The sequence below is a fragment of the Lissotriton helveticus genome, chromosome 10, assembly GCF_964261635.1.
Source record: "Lissotriton helveticus chromosome 10, aLisHel1.1, whole genome shotgun sequence".
In the NCBI taxonomy this organism is placed as follows: Eukaryota; Metazoa; Chordata; class Amphibia; order Caudata; family Salamandridae; genus Lissotriton; species Lissotriton helveticus.
Window position 1 is genome coordinate 844415863 of NC_136071.1, and position 20015 is coordinate 844435877.

Below are 20015 nucleotides of genomic sequence, written 5' to 3' on the forward strand. Positions count from 1 at the left end.
GTTCAGACATGGCTATATGCAAATCAGTCTGACCCTGTGCCTCATGGGAACAGTCCAGCCCGAACTGCCAAGCCATGCCTTCCCTGGACTGGAAACAAGCTTCCGAGGACCGGTTTCTGGCATTCCAGCCGTCTTCAGCCCGGCTTGCTTGAATCCAGTGGCAAAGTGAATAAGGGACTCACGTCTGGCATACCCTGCCACACTTATGGCGGCCAAAAGCGGTACAAAAGGGGGTGGTGATGGACGGAGCATCTGAATCAATCAAACACTCACACCCAGCCAAAAGATCTGGGTTTAATCCATCACCGTTCTTTAGCCCACTCTGCCACCCCAGTTCAGACATGGCTGTATGCAAATCAGTCTGACCCTGTACCTCATGGGAACAGTCCAGCCCGAACTGCCAAGCCATGCCATCCCTGGACCGGAAACAAGCTTCCGAGGACCGGTTTCTGGCATTCCAGCCGTCTTCAGCTCGGCTTGCTTGAATCCAGTCGCAAAGTGAGCAAGGGGCTCACGTCTGAGCAAACCCTGCCACACTTATGGCGGCCAAAAGCGGTACAAAAGGGGGTGGTGATGGACGGAGCATCTGAATCAATCAAACACTCACACACAGTCAAAAGATATGGGTTTAATCCATCACCGTTCTTTAGCCCACTCTGCCACCCCAGTTCAGACATGGCTATATGCAAATCAGTCTGACCCTGTGCCTCATGGGAACAGTCCAGCCCGAACTGCCAAGCCATGCCTTCACTGGACCGGAAACAAGCTTCCGAGGACCGGTTTCTGGCATTCCAGCCGTCTTCAGCCCGGCTTGCTTGAATCCAGTGGCAAAGTGAGCAAGGGACTCACATCTGAGCCTACCCTGCCAAACTTATGGCGCCCAAAAGCGGTACAAAAGGGAGTGGTGATGGACGGAGCATCTGAATCAATCAAACACTCACTCCCAGTCAAAAGATCTGGGTTTAATCCATCACCGATCTTTAGCCCACTCTGCCACCCCAATTCAGACATGGCTATATGCAAATCAGTCTGACCCTGTGCCTCATGGGAACAGTCCAGCCCGAACTGCCAAGCCATGCTTTCCCTGGACCGGAAACAAGCTTCTGAGGACCGGTTTCTGGCATTCCAGCCGTCTTCAGCCCGGCTTGCTTGAATCCAGTGGCAAAGTGAATAAGGGACTCACGTCTGGCATACCCTGCCACACTTATGGCGGCCAAAAGCGGTACAAAAGGGGGTGGTGATGGACGGAGCATCTGAATCAATCAAACACTCACACCCAGCCAAAAGATCTGGGTTTAATCCATCACCGTTCTTTAGCCCACTCTGCCACCCCAGTTCAGACATGGCTGTATGCAAATCAGTCTGACCCTGTACCTCATGGGAACAGTCCAGCCCGAACTGCCAAGCCATGCCTTCCCTGGACCGGAAACAAGCTTCCGAGGACCGGTTTCTGGTATTCCAGCCGTCTTCAGCCCGGCTTGCTTGAATCCAGTGGCAAAGTGAGCAAGGGACTCACGTCTGAGCATACCCTGCCACACTTATGGTGGCCAAAAGTGGTACAAAAGGGGGTGGTGAAGGACGGAGCATCTGAATCAATCAAACACTCACACCCAGTCAAAAGATCTGGGTTTAATCCATCACCATTCTTTAGCCCACTCTGCCACCCCAGTTCAGACATGGCTATATGCAAATCAGTCTGACCCTGTGCCTCATGGGAACAGTCCAGCCTGAACTGCCAAGCCATGCCTTCCCTGGACCGGAAACAAGCTTCCGAGGACCGGTTTCTGGCATTCCAGCCGTCTTCAGCCCGGCTTGCTTGAATCCAGTGGCAAAGTGAGCAAGGGACTCACGTCTGAGCATACCCTGCCACACTTATGGCGGCCAAAAGCGGTACAAAAGGGGGTGGTGATGGACGGAGCATCTGAATCAATCAAACACTCAATCCCAGTCAAAAGATCTGGGTTTAATCCATCACCGTTCTTTAGCCCACTCTGCCACCCCAGTTCAGACATGGCTATATGCAAATCAGTCTGACCCTGTGCCTCATGGGAACAGTCCAGCCCGAACTGCCAAGCCATGCCTTCCCTGGACTGGAAACAAGCTTCCGAGGACCGGTTTCTGGCATTCCAGCCGTCTTCAGCCCGGCTTGCTTGAATCCAGTGGCAAAGTGAATAAGGGACTCACGTCTGGCATACCCTGCCACACTTATGGCGGCCAAAAGCGGTACAAAAGGGGGTGGTGATGGACGGAGCATCTGAATCAATCAAACACTCACACCCAGCCAAAAGATCTGGGTTTAATCCATCACCGTTCTTTAGCCCACTCTGCCACCCCAGTTCAGACATGGCTGTATGCAAATCAGTCTGACCCTGTACCTCATGGGAACAGTCCAGCCCGAACTGCCAAGCCATGCCTTCCCTGGACCGGAAACAAGCTTCCGAGGACCGGTTTCTGGTATTCCAGCCGTCTTCAGCCCGGCTTGCTTGAATCCAGTGGCAAAGTGAGCAAGGGACTCACGTCTGAGCATACCCTGCCACACTTATGGTGGCCAAAAGTGGTACAAAAGGGGGTGGTGAAGGACGGAGCATCTGAATCAATCAAACACTCACACCCAGTCAAAAGATCTGGGTTTAATCCATCACCATTCTTTAGCCCACTCTGCCACCCCAGTTCAGACATGGCTATATGCAAATCAGTCTGACCCTGTGCCTCATGGGAACAGTCCAGCCTGAACTGCCAAGCCATGCCTTCCCTGGACCGGAAACAAGCTTCCGAGGACCGGTTTCTGGCATTCCAGCCGTCTTCAGCCCGGCTTGCTTGAATCCAGTGGCAAAGTGAGCAAGGGACTCACGTCTGAGCATACCCTGCCACACTTATGGCGGCCAAAAGCGGTACAAAAGGGGGTGGTGATGGACGGAGCATCTGAATCAATCAAACACTCAATCCCAGTCAAAAGATCTGGGTTTAATCCATCACCGTTCTTTAGCCCACTCTGCCACCCCAGTTCAGACATGGCTATATGCAAATCAGTCTGACCCTGTGCCTCATGGGAACAGTCCAGCCCGAACTGCCAAGCCATGCCTTCCCTGGACTGGAAACAAGCTTCCGAGGACCGGTTTCTGGCATTCCAGCCGTCTTCAGCCCGGCTTGCTTGAATCCAGTGGCAAAGTGAATAAGGGACTCACGTCTGGCATACCCTGCCACACTTATGGCGGCCAAAAGCGGTACAAAAGGGGGTGGTGATGGACGGAGCATCTGAATCAATCAAACACTCACACCCAGGCAAAAGATCTGGGTTTAATCCATCACCGTTCTTTAGCCCACTCTGCCAACCCAGTTCAGACATGGCTGTATGCAAATCAGTCTGACCCTGTACCTCATGGGAACAGTCCAGCCCGAACTGCCAAGCCATGCCATCCCTGGACCGGAAACAAGCTTCCGAGGACCGGTTTCTGGCATTCCAGCCGTCTTCAGCTCGGCTTGCTTGAATCCAGTCGCAAAGTGAGCAAGGGGCTCACGTCTGAGCATACCCTGCCACACTTATGGCGGCCAAAAGCGGTACAAAAGGGGGTGGTGATGGACGGAGCATCTGAATCAATCAAACACTCACACACAGTCAAAAGATATGGGTTTAATCCATCACCGTTCTTTAGCCCACTCTGCCACCCCAGTTCAGACATGGCTATATGCAAATCAGTCTGACCCTGTGGCTCATGGGAACAGTCCAGCCCGAACTGCCAAGCCATGCCTTCCCTGGACCGGAAACAAGCTACCGAGGACCGGTTTCTGGCATTCCAGCCGTCTTCAGCCCGGCTTGCTTGAATCCAGTGGCAAAGTGAGCAAGGGACTCACATCTGAGCCTACCCTGCCAAACTTATGGCGCCCAAAAGCGGTACAAAAGGGAGTGGTGATGGACGGAGCATCTGAATCAATCAAACACTCACTCCCAGTCAAAAGATCTGGGTTTAATCCATCACCGATCTTTAGCCCGCTCTGCCACCCCAATTCAGACATGGCTATATGCAAATCAGTCTGACCCTGTGCCTCATGGGAACAGTCCAGCCCGAACTGCCAAGCCATGCTTTCCCTGGACCGGAAACAAGCTTCTGAGGACCGGTTTCTGGCATTCCAGCCGTCTTCAGCCCGACTTGCTTGAATCCAGTGGCAAAGTGAGCAAGGGACTCACGTCTGAGCATACCCTGCCACACTTATGGCGGCCAAAAGCGGTACAAAAGGGGGTGGTGATGGACGGAGCATCTGAATCAATCAAACACTCACACCCAGTCAAAAGATCTGGGTTTAATCCATCACCGTTCTTTAGCCCGCTCTGCCATCCCAGTTCAGACATGGCTTTATGCAAATCAGTCTGACCCTGTGCCTCATGGGAACAGTCCAGCCCGAACTGCCAAGCCATGCCTTCACTGGACCGGAAACAAGCTTCCGAGGACCGGTTTCTGGCATTCCAGCCGTCTTCAGCCCGGCTTGCTTGAATCCAGTGGCAAAGTGAGCAAGGGACTCACGTCTGAGCATACCCTGCCACACTTATGGCGGCCAAAAGCGGTACAAAAGGGGGTGGTAATGGACGGAGTATCTGAATCAATCAAACACTAACACCCAGTCAAAAGATCTGGGTTTAATCCATCACTGTTCTTTAGCCCACTCTGCCACCCCAGTTCAGACATGGCTATATGCAAATCAGTCTGACCCTGTGCCTCATGGGAACAGTCCAGCCCGAACTGCCAAGCCATGCCTTCCCTAGACCGGATACAAGCTTCCGAGGACCGGTTTCTGGCATTCCAGCCGTCTTCAGCCCGGCTTGCTTGAATCCAGTGGCAAAGTGAGCAAGCGACTCACGTCTGAGCATACCCTGCCACACTTATGGCGGCCAAAAGCGGTACAAAAGGGAGTGGTGATGGACGGAGCATCTGAATCAATCAAACACTCACTCCCAGTCAAAAGATCTGGGTTTAATCCATCACCGATCTTTAGCCCACTCTGCCACCCAATTCAGACATGGCAATATGCAAATCTGTCTGACCCTGTGCCTCATGGGAACAGTCCAGCCCGAACTGCCAAGCCATGCTTTCCCTGGACCGGAAACAAGCTTCTGAGGACCGGTTTCTGGCAATTCAGCCGTCTTCAGCCCGGCTTGCTTGAATCCAGTGGCAAAGTGAGCAAGGGACTCACGTCTGGGCATACCCTGCCACACTTATGGCGGCCAAAAGCGGTACAAAAGGGGGTGGTAATGGACGGAGTATCTGAATCAATCAAACACTAACACCCAGTCAAAAGATCTGGGTTTAATCCATCACCGTTCTTTAGCCCACTCTGCCACCCCAGTTCAGACATGGCTATATGCAAATCAGTCTGACCCTGTGCCTCATGGGAACAGTCCAGCCCGAACTGCCAAGCCATGCCTTCCCTGGACCGGAAACAAGCTTCCGAGGACCGGTTTCTGGCATTCCAGCCGTCTTCAGCCCGGCTTGCTTGAATCCAGTGGCAAAGTGAATAAGGGACTCACGTCTGGCATACCCTGCCACACTTATGGCGGCCAAAAGCGGTACAAAAGGGGGTGGTGATGGACGGAGCATCTGAATCAATCAAACACTCACACCCAGTCAAAAGATCTGGGTTTAATCCATCACCGTTCTTTAGCCCGCTCTGCCACCCCAGTTCAGACATGGCTATATGCAAATCAGTCTGACCCTGTGCCTCATGGGAACAGTCCAGCCCGAACTGCCAAGCCATGCCTTCCCTGGACCGGATACAAGCTTCCGAGGACCGGTTTCTGGCATTCCAGCCGTCTTCAGCCCGGCTTGCTTGAATCCAGTGGCAAAGTGAGCAAGCGACTCACGTCTGAGCATACCCTGCCACACTTATGGCGGCCAAAAGCGGTACAAAAGGGAGTGGTGATGGACGGAGCATCTGAATCAATCAAACACTCACTCCCAGTCAAAAGATCTGGGTTTAATCCATCACCGATCTTTAGCCCACTCTGCCACCCAATTCAGACATGGCAATATGCAAATCTGTCTGACCCTGTGCCTCATGGGAACAGTCCAGCCCGAACTGCCAAGCCATGCTTTCCCTGGACCGGAAACAAGCTTCTGAGGACCGGTTTCTGGCATTCCAGCCGTCTTCAGCCCGGCTTGCTTGAATCCAGTGGCAAAGTGAGCAAGGGACTCACGTCTGAGCATACCCTGCCACACTTATGGCGGCCAAAAGCGGTACAAAAGGGGGTGGTGATGGACGGAGCATCTGAATCAATCAAACACTCACACCCAGTCAAAAGATCTGGGTTTAATCCATCACCGTTCTTTAGCCCGCTCTGCCACCCCAGTTCAGACATGGCTATATGCAAATCAGTCTGACCCTGTGCCTCATGGGAACAGTCCAGCCCGAACTGCCAAGCCATGCCTTCACTGGACCGGAAACAAGCTTCCGAGGACCGGTTTCTGGCATTCCAGCCGTCTTCAGCCCGGCTTGCTTGAATCCAGTGGCAAAGTGAGCAAGGGACTCACGTCTGGGCATACCCTGCCACACTTATGGCGGCCAAAAGCGGTACAAAAGGGGGTGGTAATGGACGGAGTATCTGAATCAATCAAACACTAACACCCAGTCAAAAGATCTGGGTTTAATCCATCACCGTTCTTTAGCCCGCTCTGCCACTCCAGTTCAGACATGGCTATATGCAAATCAGTCTGACCCTGTGCCTCATGGGAACAGTCCAGCCCGAACTGCCAAGCCATGCCTTCACTGGACCGGAAACAAGCTTCCGAGGACCGGTTTCTGGCATTCCAGCCGTCTTCAGCCCGGCTTGCTTGAATCCAGTGGCAAAGTGAGCAAGGGACTCACGTCTGAGCATACCCTGCCACACTTATGGCGGCCAAAAGCGGTACAAAAGGGGGTGGTAATGGACGGAGTATCTGAATCAATCAAACACTAACACCCAGTCAAAAGATCTGGGTTTAATCCATCACCGTTCTTTAGCCCACTCTGCCACCCCAGTTCAGACATGGCTATATGCAAATCAGTCTGACCCTGTGCCTCATGGGAACAGTCCAGCCCGAACTGCCAAGCCATGCCTTCCCTGGACCGGAAACAAGCTTCTGAGGACCGGTTTCTGGCATTCCAGCCGTCTTCAGCCCGGCTTGCTTGAATCCAGTGGCAAAGTGAATAAGGGACTCACGTCTGGCATACCCTGCCACACTTATGGCGGCCAAAAGCGGTACAAAAGGGGGTGGTGATGGACGGAGCATCTGAATCAATCAAACACTCACACCCAGCCAAAAGATCTGGGTTTAATCCATCACCGTTCTTTATCCCACTCTGCCACCCCAGTTCAGACATGGCTGTATGCAAATCAGTCTGACCCTGTACCTCATGGGAACAGTCCAGCCCGAACTGCCAAGCCATGCCTTCCCTGGACCGGAAACAAGCTTCCGAGGACCGGTTTCTGGTATTCCAGCCGTCTTCAGCCCGGCTTGCTTGAATCCAGTGGCAAAGTGAGCAAGGGACTCACGTCTGAGCATACCCTGCCACACTTATGGTGGCCAAAAGTGGTACAAAAGGGGGTGGTGAAGGACGGAGCATCTGAATCAATCAAACACTCACACCCAGCCAAAAGATCTGGGTTTAATCCATCACCGTTCTTTAGCCCACTCTGCCACCCCAGTTCAGACATGGCTATATGCAAATCAGTCTGACCCTGTGGCTCATGGGAACAGTCCAGCCCGAACTGCCAAGCCATGCCTTCCCTGGACCGGAAACAAGCTACCGAGGACCGGTTTCTGGCATTCCAGCCGTCTTCAGCCCGGCTTGCTTGAATCCAGTGGCAAAGTGAGCAAGGGACTCACATCTGAGCCTACCCTGCCAAACTTATGGCGCCCAAAAGCGGTACAAAAGGGAGTGGTGATGGACGGAGCATCTGAATCAATCAAACACTCACTCCCAGTCAAAAGATCTGGGTTTAATCCATCACCGATCTTTAGCCCACTCTGCCACCCCAATTCAGACATGGCTATATGCAAATCAGTCTGACCCTGTGCCTCATGGGAACAGTCCAGCCCGAACTGCCAAGCCATGCTTTCCCTGGACCGGAAACAAGCTTCTGAGGACCGGTTTCTGGCATTCCAGCCGTCTTCAGCCCGGCTTGCTTGAATCCAGTGGCAAAGTGAGCAAGGGACTCACGTCTGAGCATACCCTGCCACACTTATGGCGGCCAAAAGCGGTACAAAAGGGGGTGGTGATGGACGGAGCATCTGAATCAATCAAACACTCACACCCAGTCAAAAGATCTGGGTTTAATCCATCACCGTTCTTTAGCCCGCTCTGCCACCCCAGTTCAGACATGGCTATATGCAAATCAGTCTGACCCTGTGCCTCATGGGAACAGTCCAGCCCGAACTGCCAAGCCATGCCTTCACTGGACCGGAAACAAGCTTCCGAGGACCGGTTTCTGGCATTCCAGCCGTCTTCAGCCCGGCTTGCTTGAATCCAGTGGCAAAGTGAGCAAGGGACTCACGTCTGAGCATACCCTGCCACACTTATGGCGGCCAAAAGCGGTACAAAAGGGGGTGGTAATGGACGGAGTATCTGAATCAATCAAACACTAACACCCAGTCAAAAGATCTGGGTTTAATCCATCACTGTTCTTTAGCCCACTCTGCCACCCCAGTTCAGACATGGCTATATGCAAATCAGTCTGACCCTGTGCCTCATGGGAACAGTCCAGCCCGAACTGCCAAGCCATGCCTTCCCTGGACCGGATACAAGCTTCCGAGGACCGGTTTCTGGCATTCCAGCCGTCTTCAGCCCGGCTTGCTTGAATCCAGTGGCAAAGTGAGCAAGCGACTCACGTCTGAGCATACCCTGCCACACTTATGGCGGCCAAAAGCGGTACAAAAGGGATTGGTGATGGACGGAGCATCTGAATCAATCAAACACTCACTCCCAGTCAAAAGATCTGGGTTTAATCCATCACCGATCTTTAGCCCACTCTGCCACCCAATTCAGACATGGCAATATGCAAATCTGTCTGACCCTGTGCCTCATGGGAACAGTCCAGCCCGAACTGCCAAGCCATGCTTTCCCTGGACCGGAAACAAGCTTCTGAGGACCGGTTTCTGGCATTCCAGCCGTCTTCAGCCCGGCTTGCTTGAATCCAGTGGCAAAGTGAGCAAGGGACTCACGTCTGAGCATACCCTGCCACACTTATGGCGGCCAAAAGCGGTACAAAAGGGGGTGGTGATGGACGGAGCATCTGAATCAATCAAACACTCACACCCAGTCAAAAGATCTGGGTTTAATCCATCACCGTTCTTTAGCCCGCTCTGCCACCCCAGTTCAGACATGGCTATATGCAAATCAGTCTGACCCTGTGCCTCATGGGAACAGTCCAGCCCGAACTGCCAAGCCATGCCTTCACTGGACCGGAAACAAGCTTCCGAGGACCGGTTTCTGGCATTCCAGCCGTCTTCAGCCCGGCTTGCTTGAATCCAGTGGCAAAGTGAGCAAGGGACTCACGTCTGGGCATACCCTGCCACACTTATGGCGGCCAAAAGCGGTACAAAAGGGGGTGGTAATGGACGGAGTATCTGAATCAATCAAACACTAACACCCAGTCAAAAGATCTGGGTTTAATCCATCACCGTTCTTTAGCCCACTCTGCCACCCCAGTTCAGACATGGCTATATGCAAATCAGTCTGACCCTGTGCCTCATGGGAACAGTCCAGCCCGAACTGCCAAGCCATGCCTTCCCTGGACCGGAAACAAGCTTCCGAGGACCGGTTTCTGGCCTTCCAGCCGTCTTCAGCCCGGCTTGCTTGAATCCAGTGGCAAAGTGAGCAAGGGACTCACGTCTGAGCATACCCTGCCACACTTATGGCGGCCAAAAGCGGTACAAAAGGGGGTGGTAATGGACGGAGTATCTGAATCAATCAAACACTAACACCCAGTCAAAAGATCTGGGTTTAATCCATCACCGTTCTTTAGCCCACTCTGCCACCCCAGTTCAGACATGGCTATATGCAAATCAGTCTGACCCTGTGCCTCATGGGAACAGTCCAGCCCGAACTGCCAAGCCATGCCTTCCCTGGACCGGAAACAAGCTTCTGAGGACCGGTTTCTGGCATTCCAGCCGTCTTCAGCCCGGCTTGCTTGAATCCAGTGGCAAAGTGAATAAGGGACTCACGTCTGGCATACCCTGCCACACTTATGGCGGCCAAAAGCGGTACAAAAGGGAGTGGTGATGGACGGAGCATCTGAATCAATCAAACACTCACACCCAGCCAAAAGATCTGGGTTTAATCCATCACCGTTCTTTAGCCCACTCTGCCACCCCAGTTCAGACATGGCTATATGCAAATCAGTCTGACCCTGTGCCTCATGGGAACAGTCCAGCCCGAACTGCCAAGCCATGCCTTCCCTGGACCGGAAACAAGCTTCCGAGGACCGGTTTCTGGCATTCCAGCCGTCTTCAGCCCGGCTTGCTTGAATCCAGTGGCAAAGTGAGCAAGGGACTAACGTCTGGGCATACCCTGCCACACTTATGGCGGCCAAAAGCGGTACAAAAGGGGGTGGTGATGGACGGAGCATCTGAATCAATCAAACACTCACTCCCAGTCAAAAGATCTGGGTTTAATCCATCACCGTTCTTTAGCCCACTCTGCCACCCCAGTTCAGACATGGCTATATGCAAATCAGTCTGACCCTGTGCCTCATGGGAACAGTCCAGCCCGAACTGCCAAGCCATGCCTTCCCTGGACCGGAAACAAGCTTCCGAGGACCGGTTTCTGGTATTCCAGCCGTCTTCAGCCCGGCTTGCTTGAATCCAGTGGCAAAGTGAATAAGGGACTCACGTCTGGCATACCCTGCCACACTTATGGCGGCCAAAAGCGGTACAAAAGGGGGTGGTGATGGACGGAGCATCTGAATCAATCAAACACTCACACCCAGCCAAAAGATCTGGGTTTAATCCATCACCGTTCTTTAGCCCACTCTGCCACCCCAGTTCAGACATGGCTGTATGCAAATCAGTCTGACCCTGTACCTCATGGGAACAGTCCAGCCCGAACTGCCAAGCCATGCCATCCCTGGACCGGAAACAAGCTTCCGAGGACCGGTTTCTGGCATTCCAGCCGTCTTCAGCTCGGCTTGCTTGAATCCAGTCGCAAAGTGAGCAAGGGGCTCACGTCTGAGCATACCCTGCCACACTTATGGCGGCCAAAAGCGGTACAAAAGGGGGTGGTGATGGACGGAGCATCTGAATCAATCAAACACTCACACACAGTCAAAAGATATGGGTTTAATCCATCACCGTTCTTTAGCCCACTCTGCCACCCCAGTTCAGACATGGCTATATGCAAATCAGTCTGACCCTGTGGCTCATGGGAACAGTCCAGCCCGAACTGCCAAGCCATGCCTTCCCTGGACCGGAAACAAGCTACCGAGGACCGGTTTCTGGCATTCCAGCCGTCTTCAGCCCGGCTTGCTTGAATCCAGTGGCAAAGTGAGCAAGGGACTCACATCTGAGCCTACCCTGCCAAACTTATGGCGCCCAAAAGCGGTACAAAAGGGAGTGGTGATGGACGGAGCATCTGAATCAATCAAACACTCACTCCCAGTCAAAAGATCTGGGTTTAATCCATCACCGATCTTTAGCCCACTCTGCCACCCCAATTCAGACATGGCTATATGCAAATCAGTCTGACCCTGTGCCTCATGGGAACAGTCCAGCCCGAACTGCCAAGCCATGCTTTCCCTGGACCGGAAACAAGCTTCTGAGGACCGGTTTCTGGTATTCCAGCCGTCTTCAGCCCGGCTTGCTTGAATCCAGAGGCAAAGTGAGCAAGGGACTCACGTCTGAGCATACCCTGCCACACTTATGGTGGCCAAAAGTGGTACAAAAGGGGGTGGTGAAGGACGGAGCATCTGAATCAATCAAACACTCACACCCAGTCAAAAGATCTGGGTTTAATCCATCACCATTCTTTAGCCCACTCTGCCACCCGAGTTCAGACATGGCTATATGCAAATCAGTCTGACCCTGTGCCTCATGGGAACAGTCCAGCCTGAACTGCCAAGCCATGCCTTCCCTGGACCGGAAACAAGCTTCCGAGGACCGGTTTCTGGCATTCCAGCCGTCTTCAGCCCGGCTTGCTTGAATCCAGTGGCAAAGTGAGCAAGGGACTCACGTCTGAGCATACCCTGCCACACTTATGGCGGCCAAAAGCGGTACAAAAGGGGGTGGTGATGGACGGAGCATCTGAATCAATCAAACACTCACTCCCAGTCAAAAGATCTGGGTTTAATCCATCACCGTTCTTTAGCCCACTCTGCCACCCCAGTTCAGACATGGCTATATGCAAATCAGTCTGACCCTGTGCCTCATGGGAACAGTCCAGCCCGAACTGCCAAGCCATGCCTTCCCTGGACTGGAAACAAGCTTCCGAGGACCGGTTTCTGGCATTCCAGCCGTCTTCAGCCCGGCTTGCTTGAATCCAGTGGCAAAGTGAATAAGGGACTCACGTCTGGCATACCCTGCCACACTTATGGCGGCCAAAAGCGGTACAAAAGGGGGTGGTGATGGACGGAGCATCTGAATCAATCAAACACTCACACCCAGCCAAAAGATCTGGGTTTAATCCATCACCGTTCTTTAGCCCACTCTGCCACCCCAGTTCAGACATGGCTGTATGCAAATCAGTCTGACCCTGTACCTCATGGGAACAGTCCAGCCCGAACTGCCAAGCCATGCCATCCCTGGACCGGAAACAAGCTTCCGAGGACCGGTTTCTGGCATTCCAGCCGTCTTCAGCTCGGCTTGCTTGAATCCAGTCGCAAAGTGAGCAAGGGGCTCACGTCTGAGCATACCCTGCCACACTTATGGCGGCCAAAAGCGGTACAAAAGGGGGTGGTGATGGACGGAGCATCTGAATCAATCAAACACTCACACACAGTCAAAAGATATGGGTTTAATCCATCACCGTTCTTTAGCCCACTCTGCCACCCCAGTTCAGACATGGCTATATGCAAATCAGTCTGACCCTGTGGCTCATGGGAACAGTCCAGCCCGAACTGCCAAGCCATGCCTTCCCTGGACCGGAAACAAGCTACCGAGGACCGGTTTCTGGCATTCCAGCCGTCTTCAGCCCGGCTTGCTTGAATCCAGTGGCAAAGTGAGCAAGGGACTCACGTCTGAGCATACCCTGCCACACTTATGGTGGCCAAAAGTGGTACAAAAGGGGGTGGTGAAGGACGGAGCATCTGAATCAATCAAACACTCACACCCAGTCAAAAGATCTGGGTTTAATCCATCACCATTCTTTAGCCCACTCTGCCACCCCAGTTCAGACATGGCTATATGCAAATCAGTCTGACCCTGTGCCTCATGGGAACAGTCCAGCCTGAACTGCCAAGCCATGCCTTCCCTGGACCGGAAACAAGCTTCCGAGGACCGGTTTCTGGCATTCCAGCCGTCTTCAGCTCGGCTTGCTTGAATCCAGTCGCAAAGTGAGCAAGGGGCTCACGTCTGAGCAAACCCTGCCACACTTATGGCGGCCAAAAGCGGTACAAAAGGGGGTGGTGATGGACGGAGCATCTGAATCAATCAAACACTCACACACAGTCAAAAGATATGGGTGTAATCCATCACCGTTCTTTAGCCCACTCTGCCACCCCAGTTCAGACATGGCTATATGCAAATCAGTCTGACCCTGTGGCTCATGGGAACAGTCCAGCCCGAACTGCCAAGCCATGCCTTCCCTGGACCGGAAACAAGCTACCGAGGACCGGTTTCTGGCATTCCAGCCGTCTTCAGCCCGGCTTGCTTGAATCCAGTGGCAAAGTGAGCAAGGGACTCACATCTGAGCCTACCCTGCCAAACTTATGGCGCCCAAAAGCGGTACAAAAGGGAGTGGTGATGGACGGAGCATCTGAATCAATCAAACACTCACTCCCAGTCAAAAGATCTGGGTTTAATCCATCACCGATCTTTAGCCCACTCTGCCACCCCAATTCAGACATGGCTATATGCAAATCAGTCTGACCCTGTGCCTCATGGGAACAGTCCAGCCCGAACTGCCAAGCCATGCTTTCCCTGGACCGGAAACAAGCTTCTGAGGACCGGTTTCTGGCATTCCAGCCGTCTTCAGCCCGGCTTGCTTGAATCCAGTGGCAAAGTGAATAAGGGACTCACGTCTGGCATACCCTGCCACACTTATGGCGGCCAAAAGCGGTACAAAAGGGGGTGGTGATGGACGGAGCATCTGAATCAATCAAACACTCACACCCAGCCAAAAGATCTGGGTTTAATCCATCACCGTTCTTTAGCCCACTCTGCCACCCCAGTTCAGACATGGCTGTATGCAAATCAGTCTGACCCTGTACCTCATGGGAACAGTCCAGCCCGAACTGCCAAGCCATGCCTTCCCTGGACCGGAAACAAGCTTCCGAGGACCGGTTTCTGGTATTCCAGCCGTCTTCAGCCCGGCTTGCTTGAATCCAGTGGCAAAGTGAGCAAGGGACTCACGTCTGAGCATACCCTGCCACACTTATGGTGGCCAAAAGTGGTACAAAAGGGGGTGGTGAAGGACGGAGCATCTGAATCAATCAAACACTCACACCCAGTCAAAAGATCTGGGTTTAATCCATCACCATTCTTTAGCCCACTCTGCCACCCCAGTTCAGACATGGCTATATGCAAATCAGTCTGACCCTGTGCCTCATGGGAACAGTCCAGCCTGAACTGCCAAGCCATGCCTTCCCTGGACCGGAAACAAGCTTCCGAGGACCGGTTTCTGGCATTCCAGCCGTCTTCAGCCCGGCTTGCTTGAATCCAGTGGCAAAGTGAGCAAGGGACTCACGTCTGAGCATACCCTGCCACACTTATGGCGGCCAAAAGCGGTACAAAAGGGGGTGGTGATGGACGGAGCATCTGAATCAATCAAACACTCAATCCCAGTCAAAAGATCTGGGTTTAATCCATCACCGTTCTTTAGCCCACTCTGCCACCCCAGTTCAGACATGGCTATATGCAAATCAGTCTGACCCTGTGTCTCATGGGAACAGTCCAGCCCGAACTGCCAAGCCATGCCTTCCCTGGACTGGAAACAAGCTTCCGAGGACCGGTTTCTGGCATTCCAGCCGTCTTCAGCCCGGCTTGCTTGAATCCAGTGGCAAAGTGAATAAGGGACTCACGTCTGGCATACCCTGCCACACTTATGGCGGCCAAAAGCGGTACAAAAGGGGGTGGTGATGGACGGAGCATCTGAATCAATCAAACACTCACACCCAGCCAAAAGATCTGGGTTTAATCCATCACCGTTCTTTAGCCCACTCTGCCACCCCAGTTCAGACATGGCTGTATGCAAATCAGTCTGACCCTGTACCTCATGGGAACAGTCCAGCCCGAACTGCCAAGCCATGCCATCCCTGGACCGGAAACAAGCTTCCGAGGACCGGTTTCTGGCATTCCAGCCGTCTTCAGCTCGGCTTGCTTGAATCCAGTCGCAAAGTGAGCAAGGGGCTCACGTCTGAGCATACCCTGCCACACTTATGGCGGCCAAAAGCGGTACAAAAGGGGGTGGTGATGGACGGAGCATCTGAATCAATCAAACACTCACACACAGTCAAAAGATATGGGTTTAATCCATCACCGTTCTTTAGCCCACTCTGCCACCCCAGTTCAGACATGGCTATATGCAAATCAGTCTGACCCTGTGGCTCATGGGAACAGTCCAGCCCGAACTGCCAAGCCATGCCTTCCCTGGACCGGAAACAAGCTACCGAGGACCGGTTTCTGGCATTCCAGCCGTCTTCAGCCCGGCTTGCTTGAATCCAGTGGCAAAGTGAGCAAGGGACTCACATCTGAGCCTACCCTGCCAAACTTATGGCGCCCAAAAGCGGTACAAAAGGGGGTGGTGATGGACGGAGCATCTGAATCAATCAAACACTCACACCCAGTCAAAAGATCTGGGTTTAATCCATCACCGTTCTTTAGCCCGCTCTGCCACCCCAGTTCAGACATGGCTTTATGCAAATCAGTCTGACCCTGTGCCTCATGGGAACAGTCCAGCCCGAACTGCCAAAACATGCCTTCACTGGACCGGAAACAAGCTTCCGAGGACCGGTTTCTGGCATTCCAGCCGTCTTCAGCCCGGCTTGCTTGAATCCAGTGGCAAAGTGAGCAAGGGACTCACGTCTGAGCATACCCTGCCACACTTATGGCGGCCAAAAGCGGTACAAAAGGGGGTGGTAATGGACGGAGTATCTGAATCAATCAAACACTAACACCCAGTCAAAAGATCTGGGTTTAATCCATCACTGTTCTTTAGCCCACTCTGCCACCCCAGTTCAGACATGGCTATATGCAAATCAGTCTGACCCTGTGCCTCATGGGAACAGTCCAGCCCGAACTGCCAAGCCATGCCTTCCCTAGACCGGATACAAGCTTCCGAGGACCGGTTTCTGGCATTCCAGCCGTCTTCAGCCCGGCTTGCTTGAATCCAGTGGCAAAGTGAGCAAGCGACTCACGTCTGAGCATACCCTGCCACACTTATGGCGGCCAAAAGCGGTACAAAAGGGAGTGGTGATGGACGGAGCATCTGAATCAATCAAACACTCACTCCCAGTCAAAAGATCTGGGTTTAATCCATCACCGATCTTTAGCCCACTCTGCCACCCAATTCAGACATGGCAATATGCAAATCTGTCTGACCCTGTGCCTCATGGGAACAGTCCAGCCCGAACTGCCAAGCCATGCTTTCCCTGGACCGGAAACAAGCTTCTGAGGACCGGTTTCTGGCATTCCAGCCGTCTTCAGCCCGGCTTGCTTGAATCCAGTGGCAAAGTGAGCAAGGGACTCACGTCTGAGCATACCCTGCCACACTTATGGCGGCCAAAAGCGGTACAAAAGGGGGTGGTGATGGACGGAGCATCTGAATCAATCAAACACTCACACCCAGTCAAAAGATCTGGGTTTAATCCATCACCGTTCTTTAGCCCGCTCTGCCACCCCAGTTCAGACATGGCTTTATGCAAATCAGTCTGACCCTGTGCCTCATGGGAACAGTCCAGCCCGAACTGCCAAAACATGCCTTCACTGGACCGGAAACAAGCTTCCGAGGACCGGTTTCTGGCATTCCAGCCGTCTTCAGCCCGGCTTGCTTGAATCCAGTGGCAAAGTGAGCAAGGGACTCACGTCTGAGCATACCCTGCCACACTTATGGCGGCCAAAAGCGGTACAAAAGGGGGTGGTAATGGACGGAGTATCTGAATCAATCAAACACTAACACCCAGTCAAAAGATCTGGGTTTAATCCATCACTGTTCTTTAGCCCACTCTGCCACCCCAGTTCAGACATGGCTATATGCAAATCAGTCTGACCCTGTGCCTCATGGGAACAGTCCAGCCCGAACTGCCAAGCCATGCCTTCCCTAGACCGGATACAAGCTTCCGAGGACCGGTTTCTGGCATTCCAGCCGTCTTCAGCCCGGCTTGCTTGAATCCAGTGGCAAAGTGAGCAAGCGACTCACGTCTGAGCATACCCTGCCACACTTATGGCGGCCAAAAGCGGTACAAAAGGGAGTGGTGATGGACGGAGCATCTGAATCAATCAAACACTCACTCCCAGTCAAAAGATCTGGGTTTAATCCATCACCGATCTTTAGCCCACTCTGCCACCCAATTCAGACATGGCAATATGCAAATCTGTCTGACCCTGTGCCTCATGGGAACAGTCCAGCCCGAACTGCCAAGCCATGCTTTCCCTGGACCGGAAACAAGCTTCTGAGGACCGGTTTCTGGCAATTCAGCCGTCTTCAGCCCGGCTTGCTTGAATCCAGTGGCAAAGTGAGCAAGGGACTCACGTCTGAGCATACCCTGCCACACTTATGGCGGCCAAAAGCGGTACAAAAGGGGGTGGTGATGGACGGAGCATCTGAATCAATCAAACACTCACACCCAGTCAAAAGATCTGGGTTTAATCCATCACCGTTCTTTAGCCCGCTCTGCCACCCCAGTTCAGACATGGCTATATGCAAATCAGTCTGACCCTGTGCCTCATGGGAACAGTCCAGCCCGAACTGCCAAGCCATGCCTTCACTGGACCGGAAACAAGCTTCCGAGGACCGGTTTCTGGCATTCCAGCCGTCTTCAGCCCGGCTTGCTTGAATCCAGTGGCAAAGTGAGCAAGGGACTCACGTCTGGGCATACCCTGCCACACTTATGGCGGCCAAAAGCGGTACAAAAGGGGGTGGTAATGGACGGAGTATCTGAATCAATCAAACACTAACACCCAGTCAAAAGATCTGGGTTTAATCCATCACCGTTCTTTAGCCCACTCTGCCACCCCAGTTCAGACATGGCTATATGCAAATCAGTCTGACCCTGTGCCTCATGGGAACAGTCCAGCCCGAACTGCCAAGCCATGCCTTCCCTGGACCGGAAACAAGCTTCCGAGGACCGGTTTCTGGCATTCCAGCCGTCTTCAGCCCGGCTTGCTTGAATCCAGTGGCAAAGTGAATAAGGGACTCACGTCTGGCATACCCTGCCACACTTATGGCGGCCAAAAGCAGTACAAAAGGGGGTGGTGATGGACGGAGCATCTGAATCAATCAAACACTCACACCCAGTCAAAAGATCTGGGTTTAATCCATCACCGTTCTTTAGCCCGCTCTGCCACCCCAGTTCAGACATGGCTATATGCAAATCAGTCTGACCCTGTGCCTCATGGGAACAGTCCAGCCCGAACTGCCAAGCCATGCCTTCCCTGGACCGGATACAAGCTTCCGAGGACCGGTTTCTGGCATTCCAGCCGTCTTCAGCCCGGCTTGCTTGAATCCAGTGGCAAAGTGAGCAAGCGACTCACGTCTGAGCATACCCTGCCACACTTATGGCGGCCAAAAGCGGTACAAAAGGGAGTGGTGATGGACGGAGCATCTGAATCAATCAAACACTCACTCCCAGTCAAAAGATCTGGGTTTAATCCATCACCGATCTTTAGCCCACTCTGCCACCCAATTCAGACATGGCAATATGCAAATCTGTCTGACCCTGTGCCTCATGGGAACAGTCCAGCCCGAACTGCCAAGCCATGCTTTCCCTGGACCGGAAACAAGCTTCTGAGGACCGGTTTCTGGCATTCCAGCCGTCTTCAGCCCGGCTTGCTTGAATCCAGTGGCAAAGTGAGCAAGGGACTCACGTCTGAGCATACCCTGCCACACTTATGGCGGCCAAAAGCGGTACAAAAGGGGGTGGTGATGGACGGAGCATCTGAATCAATCAAACACTCACACCCAGTCAAAAGATCTGGGTTTAATCCATCACCGTTCTTTAGCCCGCTCTGCCACCCCAGTTCAGACATGGCTATATGCAAATCAGTCTGACCCTGTGCCTCATGGGAACAGTCCAGCCCGAACTGCCAAGCCATGCCTTCACTGGACCGGAAACAAGCTTCCGAGGACCGGTTTCTGGCATTCCAGCCGTCTTCAGCCCGGCTTGCTTGAATCCAGTGGCAAAGTGAGCAAGGGACTCACGTCTGGGCATACCCTGCCACACTTATGGCGGCCAAAAGCGGTACAAAAGGGGGTGGTAATGGACGGAGTATCTGAATCAATCAAACACTAACACCCAGTCAAAAGATCTGGGTTTAATCCATCACCGTTCTTTAGCCCGCTCTGCCACCCCAGTTCAGACATGGCTATATGCAAATCAGTCTGACCCTGTGCCTCATGGGAACAGTCCAGCCCGAACTGCCAAGCCATGCCTTCACTGGACCGGAAACAAGCTTCCGAGGACCGGTTTCTGGCATTCCAGCCGTCTTCAGCCCGGCTTGCTTGAATCCAGTGGCAAAGTGAGCAAGGGACTCACGTCTGAGCATACCCTGCCACACTTATGGCGGCCAAAAGCGGTACAAAAGGGGGTGGTAATGGACGGAGTATCTGAATCAATCAAACACTAACACCCAGTCAAAAGATCTGGGTTTAATCCATCACCGTTCTTTAGCCCACTCTGC